General features: G+C 44.7%; 1 long non-coding RNA gene across 2 annotated transcripts; it reads right to left on the reverse strand.

Annotated features, from left to right (window-relative positions):
* Window positions 1-2,511: 2,511 nt before the first annotated feature.
* Window positions 2,512-27,452, reverse strand: LOC143439822 (uncharacterized). Of its 2 annotated transcripts, XR_013107858.1 has the most exons (7): window positions 25,651-27,452; window positions 22,419-22,550; window positions 18,227-18,338; window positions 16,603-16,727; window positions 15,277-15,381; window positions 6,130-6,641; window positions 2,513-5,972 (listed from the first exon to the last, which is right to left on the reverse strand). It is a non-coding gene; the product is annotated as an uncharacterized LOC143439822 (long non-coding RNA). The 2 variants fall into 2 exon arrangements; XR_013107857.1 differs by having other exon boundaries at window positions 2,512-6,641.
* Between the last annotated feature and the right edge of the window lie 42 nt (window positions 27,453-27,494).

The raw sequence follows: 27,494 nt of genomic DNA on the forward strand, positions 1-27,494 counted from the left end.
CCTAAAAAGAGAACTTTTCCAGGGGCAGAAATATCTAAATCCACTATTCGGAATTTTAAACTGAGAAGGGCTATTCTCTAAAGTGCTGTTCTTATAGTATATTCAACAGAATGTTAGCTGACATACGATTTTATCGGTGAAGACTATGCAGCAAGGAACATGGGGAGTGTAGGTGGTGTCTTATCTGATGAAAGAACCCCAGTATATGTGATTGTATGTGTTTATTCTAACTGTTCCAGGACAGCCAGGGGTACACAGAGAAACCCTGTCTTGAAAAAAAAAAAAAAGATAATATTTAAAAGTGTGGTGGAATACATGAAATGCCCAGAACAGTTGGATTTGTGGGTGATTTGTCTTTCTTGTTTTTGAAATTAAGCTTTTATTGTTGTTTTTGAATTTAAAAATGAGTCCTGGGTATAGATATGGCACGGAGGCGGAGGCAGGCAGACCTCCCTGAGTCCTAGTGCAGCCAGGGTCACATAGTGAGTTCCCGGCCAGGTAGGGCCAAACACTGAGACTCCAGCAAGGGGTTGGGGGGGAATGAATTAAAGAGATTATTGTTAATTATCAAAGATAGCACAGTTAGGAGTGGGAGAGAGGGGCGGGGTATAACATGTCTGCCATGCAAGGATGAACTTGTTTCGTTTCCTGTTACTATAATAACAGGACAATCCCTCTTTGAAACCTCTTAGTGCTTGGCGGTAAGCACTTTAACCCTCTGAGCTATCTCCTGGAACCAGATGACACATTTTTAATAATCACACATCAAGAAGCCTAGCCTACCAGAGGTTACTTCGAGTTGGGTAGAGTTTCGGTTTTCAGACTTTAAAACCTTGACGTTCGTTAGATCTTTAAGCAAGGTTCTTTTCTAGTCGGCATTAACTCTTTGGTTCCGTGGGCCTAATGAATGTGCCCTTCCACATCCGTTAACATCCCTCAGTCGATTGCCCTGTCTCCAGTGAACATGGGCTTCTTAAATGACTGGGAAACACTGAAGGCATCGCCAACCCCGCGACTGCCCTGCCTCACTCACAGAATCTGCCTCTGGTCCCACAGAACAGACCCATGGTACTCCTCCTTGTACGTAGGCCCCCATTCTCGAGACCTATGTGAGAATGTGGCATCTGCGACCATCACTCGTCACCTCCACCCCTGTCCCCAGTTGTTCTCATCTCGCTCCATCCTTACCACTAGCAGTGTGGAGAAGAAAAACCTCAGCCCTCGTAAGCATGGCTGTACGGCTCCTGTATTACCAGTTAGCCATTGGGTTTAAAGCGCTAGCAGGCAAAACAAACAAACTCCCTCCTTAGGAATTAACAGGATGTCTACTCTGAAAAATATGCTTTAGCAATCTTTAAAAAATAGTCTTCCGAATTTAAGTCTTGTCAAAACCCATGGAATATCCTGTGATATATTTGTTTTGCTGAGTTCTTTCAAGATTTGAGTCTAATCATTCCCAACCCAACATGATGTGAAGGAGCGGTTATGGGTCCTGAGGAAACCAGCAGTCCCCTACAAAGCAACGCTTTCAAGAGAGTCTATGTTTAAGCAGACCAGAGGAGAATTCCTCAGGACAAAGGACAACAGATGTGCCAGAGTCCTGCTGCTGTTGAAACGTTACATTTGATGGTTTAAAATGATAAAGATTTTACATTATTTATTTTACAGTCCTGAGGGTCTCATGAGGTTAAAAAGGTCCTGTTAGAGGGTTTAAGGAGCAGTGGCTTTCCTTGGTCTGTCTAGTTTCTAAGGCCACCTGCATTCCTTGACACCCAGTCTTCCACCTTTGTATTTAAGATGAGTAGTGCAGCACCTTCAGATCTTCCCGCCTCTGACGAGGGCAGGCTGATGTTCCCGTCTCAGGAGCCTTAAGCATATCTGCAGCCTCCTACCTGTCACAGGTGGAAACATAAGCTCTGGGAAGGAGGATGTGGACATTTGGGAGTTGAGGGCATTGCCTGTGTATCACACTAAGGTTCTGCTCACAAGAAAGGCATGACCAGATTCTAAGGTTCATAGACCTTCACGCAGATGTGTCCAAACTCTACCTTGCAGAGAGCCATTCTTTCCTGCTCAGAATCTCTTTAGTGTCAAGAGGACATGCAAATGAATTCAACTGCCTTTTAAATTCTGCCATCTTCATGACCAGGTTTTGGATTTGATTTTCAGAAATCTCCACTCCATGGCCACATTAAACAAGGATTTATTCTCAGACAGATAAGAACACCCCACATACCTCTTCTAGGCCTGAAAGTGGGGTTTAAGACTTTGAGCTTGTAATTATTTAAGCTTGTAGTTTATTTTCTTTGAAATTTTTCTTTTCTTTTAGATTTATTTATGTAATGTGTGTGTGTGTGTGTGTGTGTGTGTGTGTGTATGAGTATTCTGCCTGCCTGTATGTGTGTGCTTCACACATGTGCCTGGTGCCTCAGGAGATCACACAAGGATCAGATCCCCTTGGGCTAGATTTACAGATGGTTTTGAGTGCTCCATGTGGGTGCTGGGAATTGAACCTGGGTCCAACAGCAACAAGGGCTATTAAACACAGAGCCAACTCTCCAGCCCCTAAAAAAATTTTTTTAAAAAGATTTTATTTATGAGCCAAGTCATAGCATACTCCTTTAATCCCAGTACTTGGGAGGCAGAGGCAGGTAGATTTCTGTGAGTCTGAGGCCAGCCTGGTCTACAGAGTGAGTTCCAGAACTTTCAGCCCAGGTATAAAGGTGACTATTCTGCTATAGCTAGCATGAGTGAGGAACATCAAATAACTCAGCCACTGCAACAGAGATAAAGCACGAAGAGCTCTTCCTGAATCTTCCCCAAGACTTTCAACACTTGATGATGTTAGGTCTTAAATCCAGGACCAATGGCTGAGGTGCCAATTTAACAGGTAATTGAGCTTTACTCTGCTAATGCTGACTTTTCTATTAATGATCCTTCCATAGTAACTTCCCTGAACTCTAGCTCCTGCAAAGTTAAGTGTCAGAACTATAAAATTAAAAGTACATCATGTCCAGCTGTGGTGGGACACACCTTTAAATGGGAGGCTGAGGCAGGCAGATCTCTTGAGTTCAAACCCGAGCTGGTCTACAGAGAGAATTTTGGGCCAACCATGGCTACATAGTGAGACTAAATAAGTAAATAATCAATCAACATTATTAAGTCAGACTGTGGTTGAAGTTACTATCTTTACTTTCTGGGAAAAGAAAGATAGTTGGAATATTCGAGAAACTGGACTTTAATTCCATCGAACAATTATACTTACCTGAAGGTCTTCAGTAGAATTATGGACAATTACAGCTGCAGTGGATAACTAAAATCTCATCTCAGAACTTTAGGAAGGCAGAAGGGAAAATGTACAGTGATGTCCACCTGTAATTCCAAAACTCTGGAAGTGGAGGCAGGAGGATCAGGGCAGAAACATTACAAGGCTGGCCTTTCTGGGTGTAGTAGTGTGTCAAAGGCTACCATAACACCATAACACCATAGGGTTAACACCATAGGGTAAACTGAAGAAGGTCTAGTATGGAGTCCATAATTGGCCACTCAGCAGACTTTTCTCTGCAGGAATAAAGCTTGATTTACTAGGGTCAGCACTCCCTGTGGCCAGCAAGAAACTCTCTGAACTCTTTAAATTCTTTGGGGGTTGACAAGAAGGAGAAGAGAAAAAAAGGAAGAAAATATCACATACACACATACCGTGTGGTTAAAGCAAGACAAACTCCAACAACTTCACACACATACACATGCATGCATACACACACACATGCATACACATTCAAACACTGGGTGGATGGAGCAAAGCTCCAACGAACTTTACATACATACATATACATGCATTTTGTGGATGGCTGGAGCAAAGCTCCCACAAGCAGGCTCTAACAACTTCCTTTTTGAGACAGGGTTTCTTTGTGAAGCCCTGGCTGTCCTGGAACTCACTCTATAGACTAGGCTGGCCTAGAACTCAGAAATCTGCCTGCCTCTGCCTCCCAAGTGCTGGGATTAAAGGCGTGCGCCACCACCGCCCGGCATCAACAACTTTATTTTTTTCTCTTAGACTTTTTATACTTTGTAAGACAGAGTTTTCTATGTAAGAAAAAGATTACCTCATGGCTGAAGATCCCCAAACTTGGGAGACCCTCACTCAAGTCTCGGGAAGTCACAGCCACCCAAAAACTCGAAAGACACTGTACCTAGATGCAATCAGCAGAAGCTTTATTAGGGAGAGTTGGCCGGCCAATGGTCAATTCGTTTGCCCACGCAGGAGCTGAATTGACAGAGACCAGCTGGCTGAGGGGCTTTTTAAAAGGGGGAAACCACAAACCAGGGGAGTGAGGAGGGGGTGAGAGTTGCTAAGGAAATATAACATAAAAATAGCAGAGAATTCCAGAGGAACCCAACCTAAGTGAGTCAGGGTCATGTGGAAAATACTCTGTATACTCATTCTTCTCAAAAATGTGGTCTTGCCCTGTTACTTGCTCAACTATTTCTCAGTAGTTGCCCTGTCATCATGGTTACTAGTTTCTCAGCCCCACCTAGATGACTTGCATTTTTCTTTGTGGTCAGGAATGTGTCTTCCTGCTTTGGGCCTTCTCCACCCATAGGTGGGTTCTCTTCCCTGATGTCTGAGGAATGTTAATCTAGCAAGTGTCCTCTGACTCAGGGATAATGTACCCCTCCCAGAATGTGGAATGAATCCGGGGCACTGAAGACCCAAAATCTTACATTTAGTTCCGTTTTCTTGGAACTAGTGAACCTGCATTCTTTTGCTCAGGTCTAGGGGTCTTAAAAACTTTCTATATTTTTCATGGCCTTTAAAGAAAAGTCTAAAGAAAAGCTTGTATATATTTTATAAAATGATCTTTATAATTTTTCACTCTACAATGGCCATAAGTTACATATTCTCTAAAGACATCAAAAAACAGATTCTTCAAAAACAGACTATAATCATTACACAAAAGGAAATTACAACAGGATTATTGTTTCTACATTCTTCCTCTGAAACTCTTATGTAACTTCACATTTCCCATCTGTCTTTCTCTCCACAACTTCATCCTAACCTCAAAGCAGTAATTCTTTTGTTATTGATTAACAAAGTTTAAGCAAGCCAGTCTATAGTAGCAAGTTTTTTCCAGTGCTTAATGACAATTTGTATTTATTAAGAAACATCATCATTTCTCTTATGTCTTATTTTTGAAGTCTTGTTTAGCTAAATCAGCTAATCAAATATTCTCTATTTTTATACTCATAATAGAATTATTTAGTCTTTGTTCATAACCCTGTCTTTTCCTGGTGCACAATAAAACCTGTGGCCAGATCCCTGGATATAAAATCAAGGAACTCAGGGCCAAAATAAAATGGATTTTGTTTTTAGTATTAACTTGTCCCAGGCCTAGTTCTCTTCCTAGTACAGTTATGGGTCATAATCCATGAAAGCTCACTGTACTGCTTTTGTAACCTCTGCGGCCCTCACTACTCTACAAGGAGGGCACACATTCTACTCTTAATTCCAACTTTATTACATCTTTCTCAAATAACGACTTAAACCATCTCCTTAAACTTTCAATAGACTACCCTAACATCCTAAAACTATTTAAATCAAAGGAATTCCATAAAATTAATTACTAATCACCTAAATGATATCATTTTATGAAAGTTTATATTCATTTGTGTTGATGTGCAGGACTGATCTGCCCAACAGAGTGGGTTGTCACCCAGGAAGTTACCACACCAGGCTATAAGCAGTGAGGGTCTCCTCACACCCAATGACATCAAACCAGATATATGAGAAATGTAGCAATGACAGCCATGAGAAGGCATATTTCAGTATCAGTAGCTGGAAGCAATCCTGGGATGACCCCTCTGAAGCTATGCTTGTTCAGGATACAGCTGTCACTGTAGGGGTGGTTCTGATGCTAAGGTCCTGTTCCCCAATTGGCTCTTGACCTGTCAGTAAAGAAAGCCGTGGATCCCTGGAGAAAAAAAAGACAGTGTGTGTCTTTTTTTATACAAGGAAAGCTAGCTAGGGGCTGTTAGTGTGGCCCGTTCCCAGAGCTAAGGCAGGGTAGCTAAGCTGCACACAGCACATGTCAGCTGTGTAAACTAGCGGGCCAGTTCCAGGAAGCTCACCTGCCCACTGTAGCTCCTCCTGAATGGCGTCTGCCAGCAGTGCATACTGTCATGCTAGTACTTGAGAGGTTGAGATAGAAAGGTTGAGGGTTTGAGGCTGATCTGGGCTACAAAGCAAGGTCCTGTCTCAAACCAAACCCAATCAAACCAATCCATGGAACTGAACCAAAATGTTACCCTTTTATGGTGGTTTGAGATGTTCCCAAGTGTCTCTGGCATTTGAATACTTGGTTTCCCAGTTGGTGATGCCGTCTGGGGGGTCAGGAGGTATGTCTTTGCTGGAGGAAGTGTGTCACTAGGGCTGGGCTTTGACTTTTCAAAAGCCACACATCTCATGTTTGCTGTCTGCGTCTGGATCGTGGTTTAAGGCATGAGTCCTGAGCTTTGTGATAACAAAGAGTGTTGGGTAATAGCCTCAGACCATGAGGAACTGAGTCAGGCTGTACACAGGTGATAACTCCAGGCCATCAAGAACGGCTTAACCTCAGCCTGACCTTTCCTTCCTGCTCCACCTGCAAAAGCAATTAGACTGGGTAGCAAAAACAACTAACTCACCCTGCTCCCATTCAAACCATAAAGCATCTCTAACTTTATGTAACTTTATGATAGCTGTATACACACACACACACACACACACACACACACACACACACACACACCACCCTCAATGCGCTCAATCTTCATCCCATGGAAAGGTTGTGGCTCCTCACTGTTCCAGTACACAATCTCAGCCCTGAGCAACTCCAGACCCTGCAGGAACTCCTCCTTCCTCCCTACTAGGGATCACTCCCTCAGGGGCACACACACTCTCAGTCCTCCTTACTAGGGATCACTCCCTCAGGGGCACACACACTCTCAGTCCTCCCTACTAGGGATCACTCCCTCAGGGGCACACACACTCTCAATCCTCCCTACTAGGGATCATTCCCTCAGGGGCACACACACTCTCTGTCCTCCCTACTAGGGATCACTCCCTCAGGGGCACACACACTCTCAGTCCTCCCTACTAGGGATCACTCCCTCAGGGGCACACACACTCTCAGTCCTCCCTACTAGGGATCACTCCCTCAGGGGCACACACACTCTGTCCTCCCTACTAGGGATCACTCCCTCAGGGGCACACACACTCTCAGTCCTCCCTACTAGGGATCATTCCCTCAGGGGCACACACACTCTCTGTCCTCCCTACTAGGGATCACTCCCTCAGGGGCACACACACTCTCAGTCCTCCCTACTAGGGATCACTCCCTCAGGGGCACACACACTCTCAGTCCTCCCTACTAGGGATCACTCCCTCAGGGGCACACACACTCTCAGTCCTCCCTACTAGGGATCACTCCCTCAGGGGCACACACACTCTCTGTCCTCCCTACTAGGGATCACTCCCTCAGGGGCACACACACTCTCAGTCCTCCCTACTAGGGATCACTCCCTCAGGGGCACACACACTCTCAGTCCTCCCTACTAGGGATCACTCCCTCAGGGGCACACACACTCCCTGTCCTCCCTACTAGGGATCACTCCCTCAGGGGCACACACACTCTCTGAGCTCACTACACTGCACATGCCAAATAGCCACTGGTTGCCATCTGAGACTGCTGGTCTTTGTGGCTGCGGCCTCCACGAACAAAAGCCCAGCTACCATATACAAAACCTTGGGACTGTACTAGAGTTCTGTGTAAACCCAGCCTCACCCCAATCTTCTGCTCTCCTCTGGCTCTCCCCCTTCATCTTCCTCCCAGACTCTCTAAGAGTCTGAGAAGTCATTGTCAGCCATGTACTTGAATTCTTCAGGACAAGGTAAATTCCAGGTTTGACTCAGAGGCTCCCTGACTTAACCCCAGAAGCTCCAGGAGGTTCTTCCTCCTTCCTTCACCGACTCACAAAGGCTTAGAGGTACTGGGGACCCCCCCCAAGTTTAACTTTATGATTCCCCTAAGTCTTATAATTGTGGGGACATCCCTCCTAGTTCTCAGTCCACCTTCTTCTCCCATTTAACCCTGAGGGACACCTCAGGCAGTGGGATTAGACTCACTCCCAGTCCCGCCAGCCGTATCAAATTTTAACAAATTTTACAAAATGAGCTCAAATTATCTATCCCCTAAGACGCTCCTTTGGCTTGGTGATCTTTAAAGGCTCCGCCTAGCAAGCTTCAGCCCGTCAAACCTATTCTATTAATTGGACCCAGCTCAGAACTTTGACTTTTGACCTTCTTGCAGACCCAGTTTCTCAAAATGACAAGTGGTCTGACAGGTCCAAGGCCTTTCCACCCTTCACTCCTGCCCCTCCTTCTGTAATTCCTGTTCTGACCACTAGGTCATTCTTTGTCACCAAACACCTGAAGCCAAAGCCAACTCTGATGTATTTATAAAAAGATAAAGAAGAAAAAAAAAAACCAAACAAAAAAACAAATAAAAAGATAAAGAGATGTAGAATATGTTCTATGGGGGTGTGGTGAGGTGTGGGAGAAGGGGATGTCTCACTGGGCCCATGCTAAGGCATCCCTTCCCCCTGAGGGGCCAGCCACATGACATTTTATACATATATATATATATGTATATGTATATGTATATATATATATATATATATATATATATATATAATATTAGAGTTTATTCAGGGCATGAGGAGGGGAGTTAAGAGGGTAGTAGAGGCAGAGAGAGAGAGAGAGAGAGAGAGAGAGAGAGAGATTGATTGATTGATTTGCTGGCCATGAGTACAAAGAGAAAGGGGAAGGGAAGAGCCCAAGAGGGCAAGAGGGCAAGAGAGGAAGAGGGCAAGAGAGTGAGAAGGGGGCAAGCAGCCCCTTTTATAGTGGGCCAGGCCTACCAGGCTATTGCCAGGTAACTTTAGGGAGGAGCATACCTAGCCATTGCCAGGTAACTGTGGGGTGGAATTTAGACAGAATTTTAACAAACCCTACCTCCAGTTCCCCGGTTTTTGGACTCCCTGATGAGCTTCCTGCCTCTGACTCCCTTTAAAAAACAACCCCCACCCTGCCTTACCCTGCCTTCATCTCCATCCTCATGCTGTCCTCCTCCAACTTCTACCGGGCCTCTCACTTCTCAATTCCTGCCCACTGTCAGCCACTCTGACCTCCGACCTCCAGCCCTGTAGACACTTCCTCCCAACCTCCTTCACCTTTACCCTTCCCTCCCTCTACACCAACCCAGAGCAATCTTGTTCTCTGTAACCGAAGTGGCAGGAAGAGATGGGCCCACCCAAGTCCACATGCCCTTCATACTGTCGGAAATGGACAAACACTTGAATAGAACACAATTGTGTTCTCTGAAATCCACTCCGTTTAGGAAACAATTCACCCAGATGACTTAAATCTGTGGCCTCACCTGGCAGATTTCATATATATATGGGCTGGTCAAGTTCTAGAATAAAGGTGTGTGCCACCACACCCAGTTATAATATGTATATTCTGACCTCTACCCTCACTCAAGAGGAAAAGGACTATATATGGAAGGCAGCTAGGGACCGACCATGCTGATAAACTCTGTTAACAACACCTCCTCCTAGGAGGAGGAAGTAGTCCCTTTAAGATACCAGCACACAGGCAGCAGGACAGAACACCTGGTGTTAATGTAGTTAAGGGCATTGGACAAAATGCCCTTTCTGGAGTTAACTTTGACAAACCGAGGTCACTCAGATCCAGTGAAAAGCCTGCTCTTTTTTTCATCCTGCTTCGTTGAGGAAATAAAGTACAACAATGTGGACAGTAACTCCACCCAGACATTAACACAGTCAAGCTCCAAGGACTACAAGAGGGACCTAGCATCTCAGAATAAACTTCTAGATGTAGCCTTTAAGGATTCCAGCAACAGAGAGGAGGAGGCTAAAAGGAAAAGGAAAGAGATGGCATGGTAGGAAAGAATGCCATGCTGGCTTCCAGTTCAGGGAATGGTATCCTGGCTCAGCAAAACTCAGCTCGACCTGTCACCCACTGTCCCAGGGAGGTGGAGTCAGGCCCCCACCCTCCACCCATTCTTTCAATGCAATCAAAACTGGCCCATTGGGCTAAGGGATGGTCCTATCCCTGACCAACCTCCAAGGATTGTCCCAGCTGAGGACAATGGGAACACTGGAGGACTGACAGGTTGTACCCATGCCCTACACTCTGACCTCCAATGACATTCCTCAACCAATGCCTTGGCCCAGTGAAGGGTCCTGTATTTTGGGCCCCCTGACAAAGCCCCATCTCAGCTCATCAGAACTCAATATGGACCATATAGTGTCTGGGAGAAAGATTTGTTTCATATTAGCTGCCAGGGCCTCTTTCTCCTTGCTTGGCATGAGCCAACCGAAACCACTAACTTGTGGTGATTTGAGTGAGATTGGCCTTCATAGGCTCATCCACCCATGCTAGACCCAGTCTCTTTCTCTTTCTGCCCACCGGTCAGGATGTACCTCTCAACCACTGCCCCAGTGCCTATGTGTGTGCAGTTATGCTCCCGGCCATGGTGATAACGGACTAAACTTCTCCAAGCAATAAAATCAAGCTCCCAATTAAATGCTGTCTCTTGTAAGAGTTGCCTTGGTCATGGTGTCTCTTCACAGCAGTTAGAACAGTCACTAAGACAGTTTAGTAAGAGGAATCTCAGGCATTCTCTGTAACCCCTGCACTCCTGACCTAGTCTGCCTGTTTGATGACATGATCCTCACCCACTCTTTTTTTTTTTTTTCTTTTTCTTTTTTCTTTTTGGTTTTTCGAGACAGGGTTTCTCTGTGTAGCCCTGGCTATCCTGGAACTCACTCTGTAGACCAGGCTGGCCTTGAACTCAGAAATCCGCCTGCCTCTGCCTCTCACCCACTCTTTATCCTAATGTCTCAATGCCCACTCCTGCTGTTTGGCCTACATCTCCTGTCTAAACTCAAGGCTCCCTTATACCTCCCTTCCTCGAGACTGTCCACCATTTTTTCTCCTTAGTTTGAACTCAGGTGGCATCCCGACCTGAACCCAAACTTCCACCCACATAGTCTTTTATTTTCCCCTCTTTTTTTTTAAAACTAAAAATAGATTTTTTTTCATACATATCTTAGAGTTTCTATGAAGAGACACTATGACTACAGCAACTCTTACAAAGGCAAACATTTAACTGGGGCTGGCTTACAGTTTTGGAAATTCAGTCCATTATGATCATAGTGGGGAGCATGGAGGCACGTGGGCAGACTCGGTGCTGGAGAAGGAACTGAGAGTTCTACATCTGAATCTGAAGGCAGCAGAGAGAGAGTGCGGCTTGAGCCTACTCCCAGTGACATATTTCCGCCAACAAGGCCACACCTACTAATAGAGGTACCTCCTATGAGCCTATGGGGGCCATTTTCATTCAAACCATAATACAATATATCCTGATTATGGTTTACCCTCCCCCAACTCCTCCCAGATCCTCCCTACCTCCCCCTCCCATCTGAATCCATAGCTTTTTTGTCTCTCCTTAAAAAATAAACAGGCAGTGGTGGCGCATGCCTTTAATCCCAGCACTTGGGAGGCAGAGACAGGCTGATTTCTGAGTTCGAGGCCAGCCTGGTCTACAGAGTGAGTTCCAGGATAGCCAGGGATACACAGAGAAACTCTGTCTTGAAAAAACCAAATAAATAAATAAACAGGCATCTAAATAAAAATAATAATATAATAATATAAAAGAAAAACAAGCAAACTAGACTAGGACAAATAAACAAAGAGAAGGAAAAAAGCAAAATGAAAAACACAAGAAACACATACAGACACAGAGATACACGTGTGTTCATGTACACAGGAATCCTATAAAAATGCAAAATCAGAATCCATAATGTATACCCAAAGGACATGTAAAGTATAAAAAAAAAAAGGTAAAGAAAAAAAATATCCTGGCAAAACCTCATGAGACAAAGACTCTTCGAAGATGCCACTGAGATTATTTTTGTGTTGGTATCTACTGCTGGGCATGGGGACTGTCCTTCAGAGTGGTTTACTTCCTTAATGAGACTCCATTAGACAATTTTTCATTTGTGAGTGATTATTGTTGTGGTATGGATGGGAATGACCCCCATAGGTTCATAGATTTGAATGCTTGGTTAATTTGCCAGCCCAAATCAAGTGTTTTCCATTAATAGAAACTGCTGTGGTCACGGTGTCCTTTTCATTTTCCCTCTAAGCCAACAGACCCCATCTGGTGCAGACTTGTGCAGACCCTGTGCATGCTGCCATTGTATCTGAGTTCATATGTTCAGTCAGTTGTGCTGTGTTTTGAAGGCTTTGTTTCTTTGGTGTCCCCCATGTCCCTTGGCTTTTAAACTCTTTCCACCTCTTTTGCAGGGTTCGCCGAGGAGGTCAGAGGGGAGGCATTTGATGGAGGCATCCCACTTAGGACTCAGTGGTCCAGTATCTCACTTTCTGCATGTTGTCTGGATGTAGGTCTCTATTGGTTCCCATCTGTTGCAAAAGGAAGTCATTTTACTACACACACACACACACATATACACACACACATATACACACACATACATACATACATATATGCATTTATACATATGTATATTCCTCCTCTTAGGCATCAGAAAGCCCCCAAGAGTCCTTATCACCTGGTCAGGACCTCCATAAATCACCCAGGCCACTGTTCCTATACACACTCCTCTCACCATCCCCTCCCTCCTCTATGTAACCTTCTTTTCTGTCTTTGATCTTATAAAGATGTCTTTTTACCTTCCCTACACCTGTCATCCTAACCCTCTTTTGCCTTCTCCTGGGAAGACCCAGACACACTTCCAGCCCAGCAACTCACCTGGGGGATTTATCCTAGGTGTTATTTTTTAAAAACAAAATCTCAAACATTCGATTTATCAATGAAGCTCAGGAGCCAGATCTTGGAGGTGAAAATCTGCTACTAGCTCAGAGAGGCAGAGAAAGCATCCCGCTGGCCTGCCATATTCCATCAATATCCCAGAAGGAAAAAGCTCTTTCTCCTCCCCCACAATGTTTAAGTGCCCTTCAACTCAAAGACCCTCCTTTCTCTTTCCTGGGTTTTCTTATGTTCATTTCCTGTCAACTGGTTGTTTGCTCTGCCTCTTGACCTATGGTTGACAATCTAATACTGTTTATATAGAACTCTGGGGTAAAAGGTGTGTCCTAGGGCTGAGCCACACTGCAACTAGAGACAGGTTTCCTAGTGTACAATTTCAGGGTTCACAGTATGATCAGATATCTTACAACACCCAGGGATTCCAAGACAGCCTTTATTAATTAAGTCAGACTTTACGAAATGACCTCACCAATCTAGATCTGTACCCTGGTTTCCTTCTCCAGTATGTAAATGAACTTTAATGAATTCTTCCCCAGGACCAGTCTCTAGTGCTCTACAACCCTCCTTGACTCTCTGGTCTCCTGGGGGTCTAGGGTCTCCAGCTGTCTTAGGGTTTTACTGCTGTGAACACACAGACACCATGACCAAGGCAAGTCTTTTTTTTTTTTTTTTTTAAATGTTATGCTATCTCTTTATTTTATGTTATTATTTATTTATTTTATGCATACAAGTACGCTGTAGCTGTCTTCAGACACACCAGAAGAGGGCATCGGATGCCATTACAGATGCTTGTGAGCCACCATGTGGTTTCTGGGAATTGAACTCAGGACCTCTAGAAGAACAGTCAGTGCTCTTAACCTCTCAGCCATCTCTCCGGCCCCAAGGCAAGTCTTATAAAGGACAACATTTTATTGGGGTTGGCTTACAGGTTCAGAGGTTCAGTCCATCATCAAGGTGGGTGCAGGGCAACTTCTAGGCATGCATGAAGAAGGCAGAGCTGAGAGTTCTATCTACCATCTTTATCTGAAGGCTGCTAGTGGAAGACTGACTTCCAGGCAGCTAGGATGAGGATCTTAAAGCCCAAGCCCACAGTGATACACCTACTCCAACAAGGCCACACCTCCTAATAGTGCCACTCCCTGGGCCAAGCATATACAAACCATCACACTATCAGTTACCTTTTCAAGTGTCCCAGTGTCCACGAGAAGGGAGCATTGTATTCTGAGCCAAAGATAAAGGCTCCTTACTTAACCAACCTACAACCTCACAGGAACTGCTTGCATACTAGAAGACCTATTTAATATCTATATGGATTCCCAGCTTATTCCTCGCTGATTGGCCTCTTTATGAAACCACTAGTGAGTCTCTGGAAGAGCCACTCTTATGCCACCAACGAGCCTACTTGAGCCCACTCTCCATTGTACCTCTACCCTAGCACTCCCACACCTGCACAAACCCTATCTCTTCTTCCATGCTAACCAAGGACAAACCCTCACAGCACTATGTCAAACAGAGGCGGGTGATACATATCACTCCATAGTCTATTTCTCCAAACAGCTAAATGAGGTCATTAGGGGCTGGCCCCCTGCCTCCAGACCCTGACCACAGTGCCACTGCTTGCCCCCAAAGCAAACAAAATTTGACCCATGCATCCTCATTACATGCTCACCCAAGAACCTCACCAGCCACCATGATTTCCTAACTCCCCAGCCAGAGGCCAGCTTCTCTATGCGTAGTTATTATTATGATCCCTACGTTGTATGTGAGCCATTTCCACCCTCAACCACACCACGTTCCTCCCCAGTAACCCATCCTCATCCTGCACCTCCTTCACTCTTGCTCAGAGACACTCCACCCCTCTTCTAGCCCCTCTGCCCATATCTGGAAAAAGACCCAGACTAGTTTACCACAGAATAGGCAATACTTGAAGGGGTCTGACTGCCCCCACAGCTCACGCATGCTAGAAGTGACCTCTCTACGCCTTCCCACAACTTCCCAACAGGCAGAGTTCATTCTCCCACCCAAGCTCCCACGCTCACTCCCAGCCTCACAGTCCAAATAATGCTTACAACATAACACGCTCCAACATCTTTTTTTTTTAGCTTTTAATTAATTCTTCATGAGTTTTATAACATGAACCCCAGTCCCACTCATCTCAGTAGCCAGGCTGATCAAACAGTCTGATAGACTGTGCTGTCATATCCTGACCAAACTCTAACAACGAACTAGCATCCCCAGAGCCAGGCTTGTATTTAAAACACACACACACACACACACACACACACACACACCACACACACACACACACAACTCTCCTTCTGCATCCATCTGCCCCTCTGGTGGCTGACTCCTGACTTACCTCCATTCCCTGCTTCAGCCTTTGATCAGCCTCCACTCTCCTTCTGATGCAGGCACTCCCTGCTCATCTCCACTGACAGGCTATTTCAAAATGGCCAGCCCAACCCTATGAGAGTTAACAAAAGGCAAACCCTTACTCCAACCTCCGTCCTTCTCTGTTTCCTTCTCACCAAATGAGAGGTCAGTTACCTGCCCTAGACCGGCAGGTAGACTTCATCCATATGACCCCAGTCAGGTACTTATTAGTATTTATAGGTACCTTTTCAAGATGGGTTGGGGCCCTCTTGCCTGCAGATATGATAGCCCACACTATACTTTATACTCTGAGATTGTCTCTTGCTTTGGCTTGCCCTCCTCCACACCTTCAATGACCCTGAATGTATCTATTTGAGTACTCAACAGATATTCACCTTCCCCCCAATCTCCTAGACATTCCACATCCCTTATCTGCCCCAGTCCACTGAGTAAGTGGAAAGGATGGAGGGGACCATAAAAGAAATCCTCACCAAACTACAAAATTCAAACAAGATAAAACTCCTACCAGTACTCCACCCTAATCAAACTCCAAGGCTTGCCAATAAATCTCTAATTAGTCTTTTTGAGCTCATATACAAGAAACCCCCTTGTGTCCTGGGGACTCAACAGACACACCCCAACTTCTGTCCTTCGCTCACAGCCTTCTGTCTTACCCTCCTTCCTATAGCAAATGTGGTATACATCTCTGATCCATCCAGTCTTCCCTAACACCTAGACGGCAGCGCACACGCAAGGTCATTTACTCATCCCTACCACTACAAAATTAAATAATGTTAACTGGGTCAATCTTTACAGACTCAAGAAGCCTTCCCCAACACACAACCTCCAATTTTGTCTCTAGGTCCCCCCACCTCCAGGCTCAAGACATCTAGGCTTCTCGTTTCCGGCTCCCACCAATCTCAGCTAAATAATCACCAATGGATTTGCCCACCTGTCCCGTTATCCCAATGCTCTTGGATGTTTCTGTTTTGTAACAGACTCCTCTGAGATCAAAACATTCCTGCTGCAGGAAGCTCCTTTAGCAGGTAAACAACTCAAAATAGCTTGAAAGCTCCCTGAAACTGACCAGATTCACTGAGCCCTCCTTTCCTTACCCAAGTAAGCAGAGCCCAGCTGCCCAGAAGATGCCCAGATAAGCTGAAAGGCAAAGAAGACTTCCAGAAGAGAAAAGCTGCCTGCAATAAGCAGAAGCCAGCCAAGCTGCCTGAAGCAGGTTTAGGGCAACTGAGAACCAGAAAAACCAAACCAAACCAAACCAAACCAAACCAAACCAAACCAAAAAACCACTCACCAAACTGTTGATCTGCCCACAGGCTGTGAGTGTGCTCCAGGGTCTTAGCTTTGTGGGGTAGGCTTTGGTGATGCAGCTGTCTTTGGGTCATTTTTGCTCCTCTAAGTAACCCTCCACCCATATTCCTGTAAGCAGACAAGGGGTCTGTCTCATCTTTTATTGTGAATGAGTTTGTTGTTGTGATGATGTCTCACAACATGGATTCCAGGACTGGCTCCTAATCTCTAGAAGAGACTCACACAATATGGCTGCCTACAGATAAATCCCTTGAAAACATGGATGGATGCAGATGGCCCTTCCTCAAATACTGGTCTTGTGTCAATTTTCCTAGCTGAAAAACATGGCCAGAAACACCTATGGAAGGACCAGGAGTCAGGTCTCTTACAGGATGGGGGGGACATTCGTAAGAATGGCATAATTTAGGGAGTTACCCATAAAAATTCCCTCTACATTGGGTACTTAAAATTTTGGATTGCAATTGTACATCTATGGGGCAAATGGTCCCCTCCAAACTTTATAATTGACAATAGAACAAAAAAAGATTTCTGTTCCTGTGAGCACAAAACACCTAGACCCCTGGGTACCTAGCCTATGACTTATTCCCAGGGTTGGGAACACGATGAAAATAAGTCATCCCTTCTTTAATCCCAACATTTCTCTCATAGTAGTATGACAGCTTGCAAATTCCAGCCACACCTTGCTGTCCACGGCTGACCTAGAGCTGGGGAAGGAAAGATTTCTGGGTTTGTCTGAGGGCCAGCTAAATGACCTATACTGGGTAGTCATATCCAACCAAGCACTATAACATGACTTTCATGGGCCGCCTGGCTTCTCTAATCCAACTAATTCTGGCCAACATCTTACTGTGTGACCAGGTTGTCTACTCTACTTGCTCTGAATATCCATCCACCTCTGCCTTCTTCTCCCAGAAACCCCCCACTCTCTCTCTGCATGGACTTTCAGACGCCCCCCACCCCCCACCCCACCCCAGTTTCTGCTCAGCTATTGGCTGTCAGGTCTTTATTAAAGTCAATCAGAGCATGCCTTAGGCAGGTGAGGAAGAAACAAATATTTACATAACCTGCCAGCATGGTGCTGATGCAGCCATTAACAATTGAGAATACAGGGGCACACTTTCATAGCTAGTTGATACAATATGAAGATTACCCCAAAATGGCATAAACCAAATACCCCCATTCCAGACAGGCCAACTGCATAGAACATTGTAGTGGTTTGAATAATAATGCCCTACCTCCTTAGATTTAATGCCACTCATTAGGAGTGACACTACTTGAAGGAGATTTGTGAGTGTGGCTTTGTTGGAGTAGGCCTGGCCTTATCGGAGGATGTGTGTCACTGGGGGTGATATTTGATATCACATTTGATATTTCAGATGCCCACAAGGCTCAGTGGCTGTCTCTTCCTATTGCCTTTGGATCCAGATGTAGGACTCTCAGCGACTCTTTCAGTATCATGTCTGCCTGCATCCCCACCATAATGACAATGGACCAAACTGTTATTAAGGCCCAATTAAAAGAGTTGCAGTGGCCATGATGTCTCTTTACAGCAATAGACTAAAATAACAATTGGTACAGTGAGCTGGTATTGCTTTGACAGACCTTACCATGTGGACTTTGGATCAGAAAAGCAGTTGAACATTTTTCGTGGGACTTAATCGGCCATACCAGCAAGAGCATGGAGGGCAGTGGTCAGAAAGCAATGTAGATTATGAGAACCTGGATGAAGAGTTTTCAGAGGAGAATAATATTAGTAAGTGGCCTAGTGTGATGCTTTGTATATGTTTGGCACTATTAGAAGGTGTGGCCCTATTGGGGTAGGTGTGCCACTGTGTGTGTGGGATTTAAGACCTTCATCCTAGCTGCCTAAGAAACCACTATTCTGCTAGCAGCCTTCAGATGAAAATGTAGAACTCTCCGCTCCTCCTGTAGCATGCCTGCCTGGATGCTGCCACGTTCCTGCATTGATGATAATAAACTAAACCTCTGAACCTGTAAGCCAGCCCAAATTAACTGTTGTTCTTATGAGAGTTTCCTTGGTTCTGGTGTCTGTTCACAGCAGTAAAACCCTAAGACAGGGCACAAGGAGATTAAAAGTTTAAAGAAAAGCCTGGTACTAAATGGAATAAAGGGACCTCAGGGCGAGAGCCCACCCAGCTCAGCTTCCAATCTGTGGAAAGGAATTGAAGAAAAGGTTAAGCAGTGAAGGAAGGCATCAACAAGAAGCTGATGCAGATGTGATTGAACAATGGGGCCTCCATCTTCCAGACCCAGCAAACAGAGCTTGGCAGCTTGAGCCACGTGGTTCTGGCTTTGGAATCAAGGTATTAGACAGGGGCTGTGGAATTTTCCTCCACAGCTAAGGAAAGTGCTGAGGCCAGGCATGTGGCAGGTGTGTCCCTGCATGAAGACCGAGAGAGGCCACTGAGTGAAGCTGTGAAGTGAATTCTGGATTGCCTTGGAGTCCCCAGGATGTTGGAGATGCCAGAGTCATGGTATACCCACCAAGGAAAGTTGCAGGCTGGGTATGTAACCAGCCCAAGAGAGAGAATTATGTGGTCTGCTTTGTGATTTTAATTATGATTTTAGAGAGGGTTACAGTTGAGAGATTGCCTTGAGTCTCAGAAGAGACTTTGAACTTTGGAATTTTAAACATTTACTGAGATTGTGATAGACTATGCCGACTTTTTGAAGTTGGACTGGATGCATTTTTGCATTATAATATAGCTATAAGCCTATGGGGGGGGGGTGTCGGGGAAAGAACACAGCAAAAGAACACTGACCAAGATAGACAGGAAACAAATTGTACCCACTTGTTCCCAGGCCAAGCATCAAATGGCATGTTCTTTGCATGTCAGATTGGCACATAACATTTGTTACCATGGATTGAAATGTACCACAGACTTCTTTCCAGACTTAAGTCTTCTGAGTGGGCTAGTCTATCAATATCTTGTCCATCATAATAGACAGAGAGAGGCCCCTTGCTACTCCCTATACTCCTGAGAAGCACTAACAGTTGACAACCACCGCTGCTTCAACAATGCTAAGGACCCAACAGGTATAATACAGCCAACTGACCAACCAGATTGGGGAAGAGCTGACCCTCGTACAATACCAAGTATAGTCAGTCACCTTACAAAATCAGATAGACGCCCTGGCTGCAGTTGTCTTCCCAAACCACAGAGAACTAGAGTTAATTGTCAAAAAGGGAAGGACCTGTGCCTTCCCAGAGGAAAAATGGTGTTTATATGAAAACCAGTCCTGCCTAGTGTGGGAAAATGCAGAACAATTTTTAGAAAGAATCAGAAGTAGAGGAAATGTAGACAGTGTTTTCTGGAAAGATACACATGTGAGTTGCCCCCCTCGACAGGCTCAAAGTTAATACAGTTATGATTGTATTAACTTTACTCTTCTGTTCCTTCCCTTTCAACTGTCTCACCAAGTTCCTCCAACAAAGACTATAAGTTTTCATCACCCAGGGCATCACTGAATTCTTCATGGCTGGAGGCTACCAACCTGGAAGCCTGCTCAATGTGTCCCTCTGCTTTTGAGAGGGACCCGTGCTCTAGCAGGAAGCAGCCTCTGCAAAACTATGACCCCTCTCCTTTTTCCTTTTACAGTTTCCAGGGTATGTTGTGTAATAAATAGCCTCAGGCCAGGAGGAGTTGAGTCCAGCTGTACTGGGTGATAGCCATGGGCCATGAAGAATTGCTTAACCTCAGCCTGCACTTTCTGCTCCACCTACAAAAGCAATATTCCTGGGTAAAGAAAACAACTCACCCTGCCCCCATCAAAATAGCTGTAACTCTGCCAGTGTCCCTCAGCCTTCTGAATATGTTCAACCTTCATCCCAAGGAAAGGTTATGGCCCCTCACTGTTCCAGCGCAGTCTCAACCTGGTGAGATGGAGTCTATCTGCTCTCTGCCTCACTTTCATTACACCAGGCTCTTATCCCTTTGAAACCGAAAGCCCAGATTAAGCCTTCCTTTGATAAACTGCCCTACTGTGATGTTTTTTCACAGCAATAGAAAAGTAGCAAATACAGCTTGGCTGAAAACCATTATTGAATGTGTGTATATGTTGTGTGCATGATGTCTGCATGTGGGCACACAACCTGGAGGTCAGAGGTCAGCTTCCTGGCATTACTTCTTCCATTTTTACCTAGGTGCCAGGTACCTTTATTGGCTGAGCCCTCTCATTGTCCCCTTTAATATGGGTTTAAATATATGTATATTTAATATATAGATGGTATATACATCTTTAGCACACACAGCAAGCACTGTCTTGCCATGTTTCTCCCATTGTCCTCTTCTCCACTTTTCTCTCCCATTGAAACTCTTCTTCCTCCCAACAAAACCCCCCTCCTTCTTTCCTTCATCTTTGTGTGTGTGTTCTATTGCATTAAATTAGGGTCACTTGAATGAGCATAGGTGCAGCATTATTAATCCAAACAAGAGCAACTTACACCATGAGGAATATGACTCTTCTCCCAGCAACCATTAACTGCCTATAGGGTTCGGGGAGGGGGAGGGATTAATAAAGCTCCACCTCCATCCATGAGGAAATGTTAATGGGGACAGTCTTATGCAGGTCTTACAGCCACATTGTGTCTGTCTAGTTTTACTAGTTTTTTTTTTCAAGATAAGATGTTGTTATAGATTTTGTTAGTTTCAAATTTGTGAATTCAAGTGATCTTTCTGGCTCAGCTCCCAGAGTTGCTAGGATTGCAAGCTATCTTCTTCATACTGAGTGCAAGTATTTATTGATTTGTTATTATTTATTCATTTATTTGAGAGGTCTCAAAGAGCAGCACACTCTGGCCTCAAACTCACTATAACTTCTGATTATCTTACCTCCGCCTCCCAAGTCCTGGGTTTGCAGGTTGTGTGTCAGCATGTCCAGTTTATGTAGTGCTAGGAATGAACCTGGGCTTCATGTGTGCTTGCATGCAAGACAAACATGTTACCAACTCAGCCACATCCTCAGCCCTGTCCTCCTCCTCCCCCTTCTCCCCATCTCTCTTCCTTCTCTTCCTCCTCCTCCTCTTCCTCCAAACAGGGTGTCATTATGTAGCTGTGGCTGGCCTGGAACTCACAATGTAGATAACGGTAGTCTCTAATTCACAGAAATTGACTTGCTCTCTGCCTCACAAGTGTATGCCACCAGGCCTAGCTTAAGTCTCATTTTTAATGTTATTAAAATGTACTTTTCTGTGCAGATGATACCACTGAGAAATTAATGGTCACAGGTAAATAGCATTGCTTTTTGTAGATTTTGTCTCCACAGAAGACATCATAGTTCTTTAATTCACCGTCTTGATGAGTCAAACAACATGAGGAACTGTATTAATGGGTAACAGCATCAGGAAGGCTGCTCTAGGGTCTACTGGTATCTTAGGGTTTTACTGCTGTGAACAGACACCATGACCAAAGCAACTCTTATAAGGACAACATTTAATTGGGGCTGGCTTGCAGGTTCAGAGGGTCAGTCCATTATCATCAAGGTGGGAACATGGCAGCATCCAGGCAGGCATGGTGTAGGAGGAGACAAGAGTTCTACATCTTCATTTGTAGGCTGCTAATATAATACTCACTTCCAGGCAGCTAGGGTGAGGGTCTTAAGCCCATGCCCACAGTGACATACCTTTCTTCAACAAGGCCACACCTCCTAATATTTCCACTCCCAAGCATATAGAAACCATCACAACTGGTTATCTCACTGGAGTCTCTTCTTGTTAAACTATATTCTGTGCTTTATCTTTAGCAGCTTAAAAAAGATTTATTATATATGTGTGCTTACTTGCATGTATGTATGTGTACCATAAACATGCCTGGTAGTCTTGAAGGCCAGAAGAGGGTGTCAAATCTCGTGGAACTGGAGTTACAGACAGATGTGAGCTGTCATGTGGGTGCTGGGAACCAAATCCCAGTCCTGTGAAAGAACAATGTGTGTGAATTGATAAGCCATCTCTCCAGCCCTCATGACATCTTATTTTCTTGTCACTCCCTGAAATTACAACATTGACTTGTCATTTGTCATGCCCACTAACTAGGATGTGAGGTCCATGTGAGTAGAGACTATCTGTTTTATACATGTGTATTCCCAACACCAGAAACTTAATCATGCTGCATCTTGCATGGTTGATGTGAGGAAATCTAATTAGAAACTATTTCACACTAAAGAAACTTTTACTTCCTTGTTTTTTGGTTGTTGGTTTTTGTTTGTTTTTTAGTTGTTGTGTTTTGTTTTGTGGCAAGCTATCACTCTGAAGTTTAGGGTGATCTCAAAGTCAAGGCTATCCTCTTGCTATCCTCAGCCTCTCCGTGCTGGACTGGCAGGTGTGCATCCCCAAATCCAGCTTTTAAGAAAAATGAATTGAGATGCATTCTGAAAGTAGGAGCTGGTGATTGAGTGGGTGGGCAGAGTGAAATTAAAATGAGTGCAGAAGAAGGTTGAGATGTCAGGAGATGGAGGAAGCAGATTTGTGAAACTCAGGACATCTATGGTTTTCAAAGTGGAGGTGTCACATAGATTGTTGGGTATGCTGCTCTGCAGTAACAGGACTAAATTTTCTTATCATTTGAATCATTTTTTGAGTGGTACTTTTTCAATTGTGTTGAAAGGCAACTGTTTGATATTTCAGTTAAACAGGTAGGACTGATTATTGTAGGCGGATTTCATTGGTAAAATAAAACCTCACCATTAGTAGTTGATGAGTTTCTATATTATCTGAATAGACTGAGAACTTCTTGATTACCGGGACTGATATAGAAGGCTTACTGTCTGGGAAATGGGTAACTTTACTTAGTTTCACTAAACTAATTATAAAAAAATTTTTTTTTAATGTTTTGAGGTTATAAAACAATCATATCATTTCCGCCTTTCATTTTCTCACTTCAAACCCTTCCACATAAATCCATCCATTGTTCTTTTAAATTCATGGTCTCCTTTTCTTTAATTGTTGTTACATATATGTGTGCGTGTATGTGTGTTGTATATGTATATGTGTGTATATATGTTTGTGTATATTCATAAATATATAAATACACCCTGTTCAGTCTATATAATGTAACTTGTATGTGTATGTTTTCATGGCTGACCATTGGTGTTGAATAACTAATTGGTGTGTGCTTCCCTGAGGAAGACTATTTCTTCTGATCTCAGCATTTCTTAGTCGCCTGTACTTTTATTTTATGCATATGGGTATTTTGTCTGCATGCATGTCTGTGTACCACCTGTGTGCCTGATACCAGAAGAGGCTAAAGAGGGTGTCAGAGATCCCTTGAGACTGGAGTTACATTAGGTTGTGAACTGTCTTGTGAATGCTTGGAACCGAAGCCAGGTCCTCTGCCAGAGCAGCATGTGCTCTTAAGCACTGGGCCATCTCCAGCAACGAAGCCAACTCTTAACAAACTGCTTTACTCTTGCTGTGGATATTCTTCAGGAAAATAAAAGGTCCATCCTGGTCACATGCTAGTTAACACGATTAAAGGCATTTAGCCCATGTGTTTTGTGTAGCAATGGGTCCTGGCTGTTTCTTCTTGTCTCACTTGATGTCTGAGCAAACTGTCCATACCACCTGTAGATTGGTTTAGAAGATTAGCAAAGGGCCTTTCTACACCACCAGTAGACTGGATCTAGAAGATTAAAACTGTTGCCTTGACTGAGCTACTTTGTCCTGGAGAGTGACCCTAGTCAAAGTATTGAATCCATTTTGATTTTTGGTGATGCTGGGGTTGACTCCAGGTCCTCCAGCATGCTAAGCACTGGATCAGAACTGCTCTTACTAAGGCCTCTCACAGCATCCCAGTGCTGCCTGGAACATACTGGAAGCCTCTGAAACACAAGAAGTTTTGATGGCCTGGACATTGAGGGGTGATACTGCTTCCTTTCCAGTGGTTTGGGAAAGTAGCATCTCCAGCCACTTCTTATGGATGAATGCGTAATAAAGCTTAGAAAATACCTTTTTTTCTCCTTAAGAAAGTTCATTCATCAAGAAATCTCTACGTGTATGTATGCCAGTTATAAAGTGAGAAGAAGAGAACCATTTGAAATCTCTAGGTGAAAAAAACCTAGTTTGTCTGAAAGAGTTTGATCATTTAAAGACTCAATAAGAAATTATGTCAATATAATATTTGTTACATAATCTCTACCTTTTTATAACATCTATTTCTCTATATATGTGAAAAAATAAAACTAGGATATATAGGAATGTTGTTTTTGCTTTTCAAAAATTAATAGTGTCTAGATGGCTGTAATTAAGACCAGAGATGAGCCAGGCAGTGGTGGCACACGCATTTAATCCCAGCACTTGGGAGGCAGAGGCAGGTGGCTATAGAGTTAGTTACAGGATAGCAAGAAGACCAGAGATAAAGAATGACAATAGGGCATTCGAAGGGATGATTAATTTACCTTGAGGGATCTGTAAAATGCCATAGATAAAACCACATTGATTGTAGAAGGATGGATAGCTTGAAGTCACACAGTTGGAAAAGAAGTTCAGGTTGGAGGAAACGGCACAAGATGTAGGATTTAAGACCAGAAACTAAGCTGGGTGTTGGTGGTGCACGCCTTTAATCCCAGCACTTGGGAGGCAGAGACAGGCGGATTTCTGAGTTAGAGGCCAGCCTGGTCTACAGAGTGAGTTCCAGGACAGCCAGGACTACACAGAGAGACCCTGTCTCAAAAAAAAAAAACCAAAAAACAAAAAACAAAAACAAGACCAGAAACTAAAAGTAGTGGTTCAACCATATAATCCTAGCATTCCTGAGATTGAAGCAGAGTGTGACGCCACCTTAGACTATACAATGAGCTCCCACTCCCTCAAAAAAAGAAAAAACAAAGCACTTAGGCCTTAGTGTTAGAAACTCTTTTGAGTAACACTCAAATTCCAGAAGCAACCACATGGCTGTCTGTGAATTAAGGTAGATTTTTTTTTTTTTTTTTTTTTTTTGGAAAATGGTGTCTTAGTTACTGTTCTATTGCTGTGAGGACCAAGGCAATGTGTAAGAGAAAAGAACTGCTTACTTACAATTTGAGAGGGGTAGTCCAGTGTCAACATGGTGGGAAGTAAGGAGGCATGGCAATGGAACAGTAGCTGAGGCTTTCCATCCTGAACCACAGGCAGCAGGCAGCAGGCAGCAGGCAGCAGGCAGCAGGCAGCAGGCAGCAGGCAGCAGGCAGCAGGCAGCAGGCAGCAGGCAGCAGGCAGCAGGCAGCAGGCAGCAGGCAGCAGGCAGCAAGCAAGGCCTGGTAGGGCCTTTGAAACTTCAAAGCAAATTCCAAGGATACCATCTCTTCAACAAACCTCCTAGTCCTTCTCAAACAGTTCCATGCCTCCAGAGCAGTTGGGGGCCATTCTCATTCTAAACCACCACAACCAATGTTTCTAAAAGGTAGGCTTATCATAGAAATAAAAACCTCTGTTCATCCTAGTTGTTGTCAACCTGGAGTATTTGAGTACAATTTGATGCATATTCTTTTATTTTAAGGATTCTGTAACAAACTGTGGCGATATATCTTGTTTTAATCTTCGGGATTTTCGGATTGTGTACAATTACTAGAAGTTGATTTAAAGTACACCATGGGAAGCATTTATTTAAACTTTCTTAAGTGTTTTGCTAAGGCATAATACCAGGTTGGCCTCAACAGACCGTCCTCCTCGCTCTGGGATCACAGTTCTGGGATTACAGCGTGTACCTAATCAGCTGGGCTGAAGTCTTGTCCCTTTATGCTGTCTTTTGTAAACTTTTCCAAATCCTGTTTGGAAACTGGATACTAAGCAGTCAAGTGGTTGGTGACAAAAAAGTATACAGAAATTCCTTTTTCTTCTAAATCCTGCAGGAAGCTGCGAAGTCCAACTCCTGAGTAGGAATTGGACTAATAGGTTTCTTTTTTTTTCTTTTTTTTTGGTTTTTCGAGACAGGGTTTCTCTGTGTAGTTCTGGCTGTCCTGGAACTCACTCGGTAGACCAGGCTGGCCTCGAACTCAGAAATCCTCCTGCCTCTGCCTCCCAAGTGCTGGGATTAAAGGCGTGCGCCACCACCGCCCGGCGACTAATAGGTTTCTTACCGCAGTTAATTTTAAAATCTGATTCACACGCTTAACGGTGTTTCATTTTTCTTTTTATAAAATCGCCACCTCAACACCACAAACCCAGAAACCTCGTAAAGCTGATTCATGACATTTATATATCCTATTTAATACAAGGACTGGAACTCGTTAAAAAAAGAAAGAAAGAAAAGGAACCCTGGAGTCGACCTTAATACACTTCCCAATCCCTCTTAAGCTTAAAGAATCGCGGCCGGGTTTAGGCTCTTTTAATAACGGAGGCAAAGCGTTGGGAAGAGTTGGGAAGCAACTCTGAGAAAAGGCAGCCTCAACCATCAAGCGGCCTTAAGACCGCGCCGCGGCGGAACCTCAATGTCACCCGGCGCAGGCGGGGACGCCGACGGCGACGGCGACAGCGGAGCACTGCATACGCGCGGCCCGCTGCCCCACGCAGGCCACCGGGCCCACTGAGGACAGCCTCCGCGAAGCCACCGCGGGGGGAGGACGAACCACACCCCTCGAGATCCGTCGCTCCAGCTCGCCGCAGCCGAGGAGCGGCCAAGTGACTCCAGGAATCCGCGGAAGGGCGGGGCCAAGGGAAGGGGGGGGTCTCTCTAGCTGCGCCCTCGAACCAGCGCTCCTTGTTCTCGATGGTACCCGCGCGACCCTCTTGTGCACGCCACTTCCGGTTCCCTTTAAAGGCCCGCGCCGCGCGACCGAGGAGCGTGAGAGCGAGTATAAAAGGGAACGAGAGGGCGGGCCCGTGGGGTGGGGGTGGGGACTAGCGGTGGAAGGGGCGGAGGAGGCGCAAAGGGCGCGCTCCGG

Source organism: Arvicanthis niloticus, chromosome 27 (genome assembly GCF_011762505.2).
Source record: "Arvicanthis niloticus isolate mArvNil1 chromosome 27, mArvNil1.pat.X, whole genome shotgun sequence".
NCBI classification, from domain to species: domain Eukaryota; kingdom Metazoa; phylum Chordata; class Mammalia; order Rodentia; family Muridae; genus Arvicanthis; species Arvicanthis niloticus.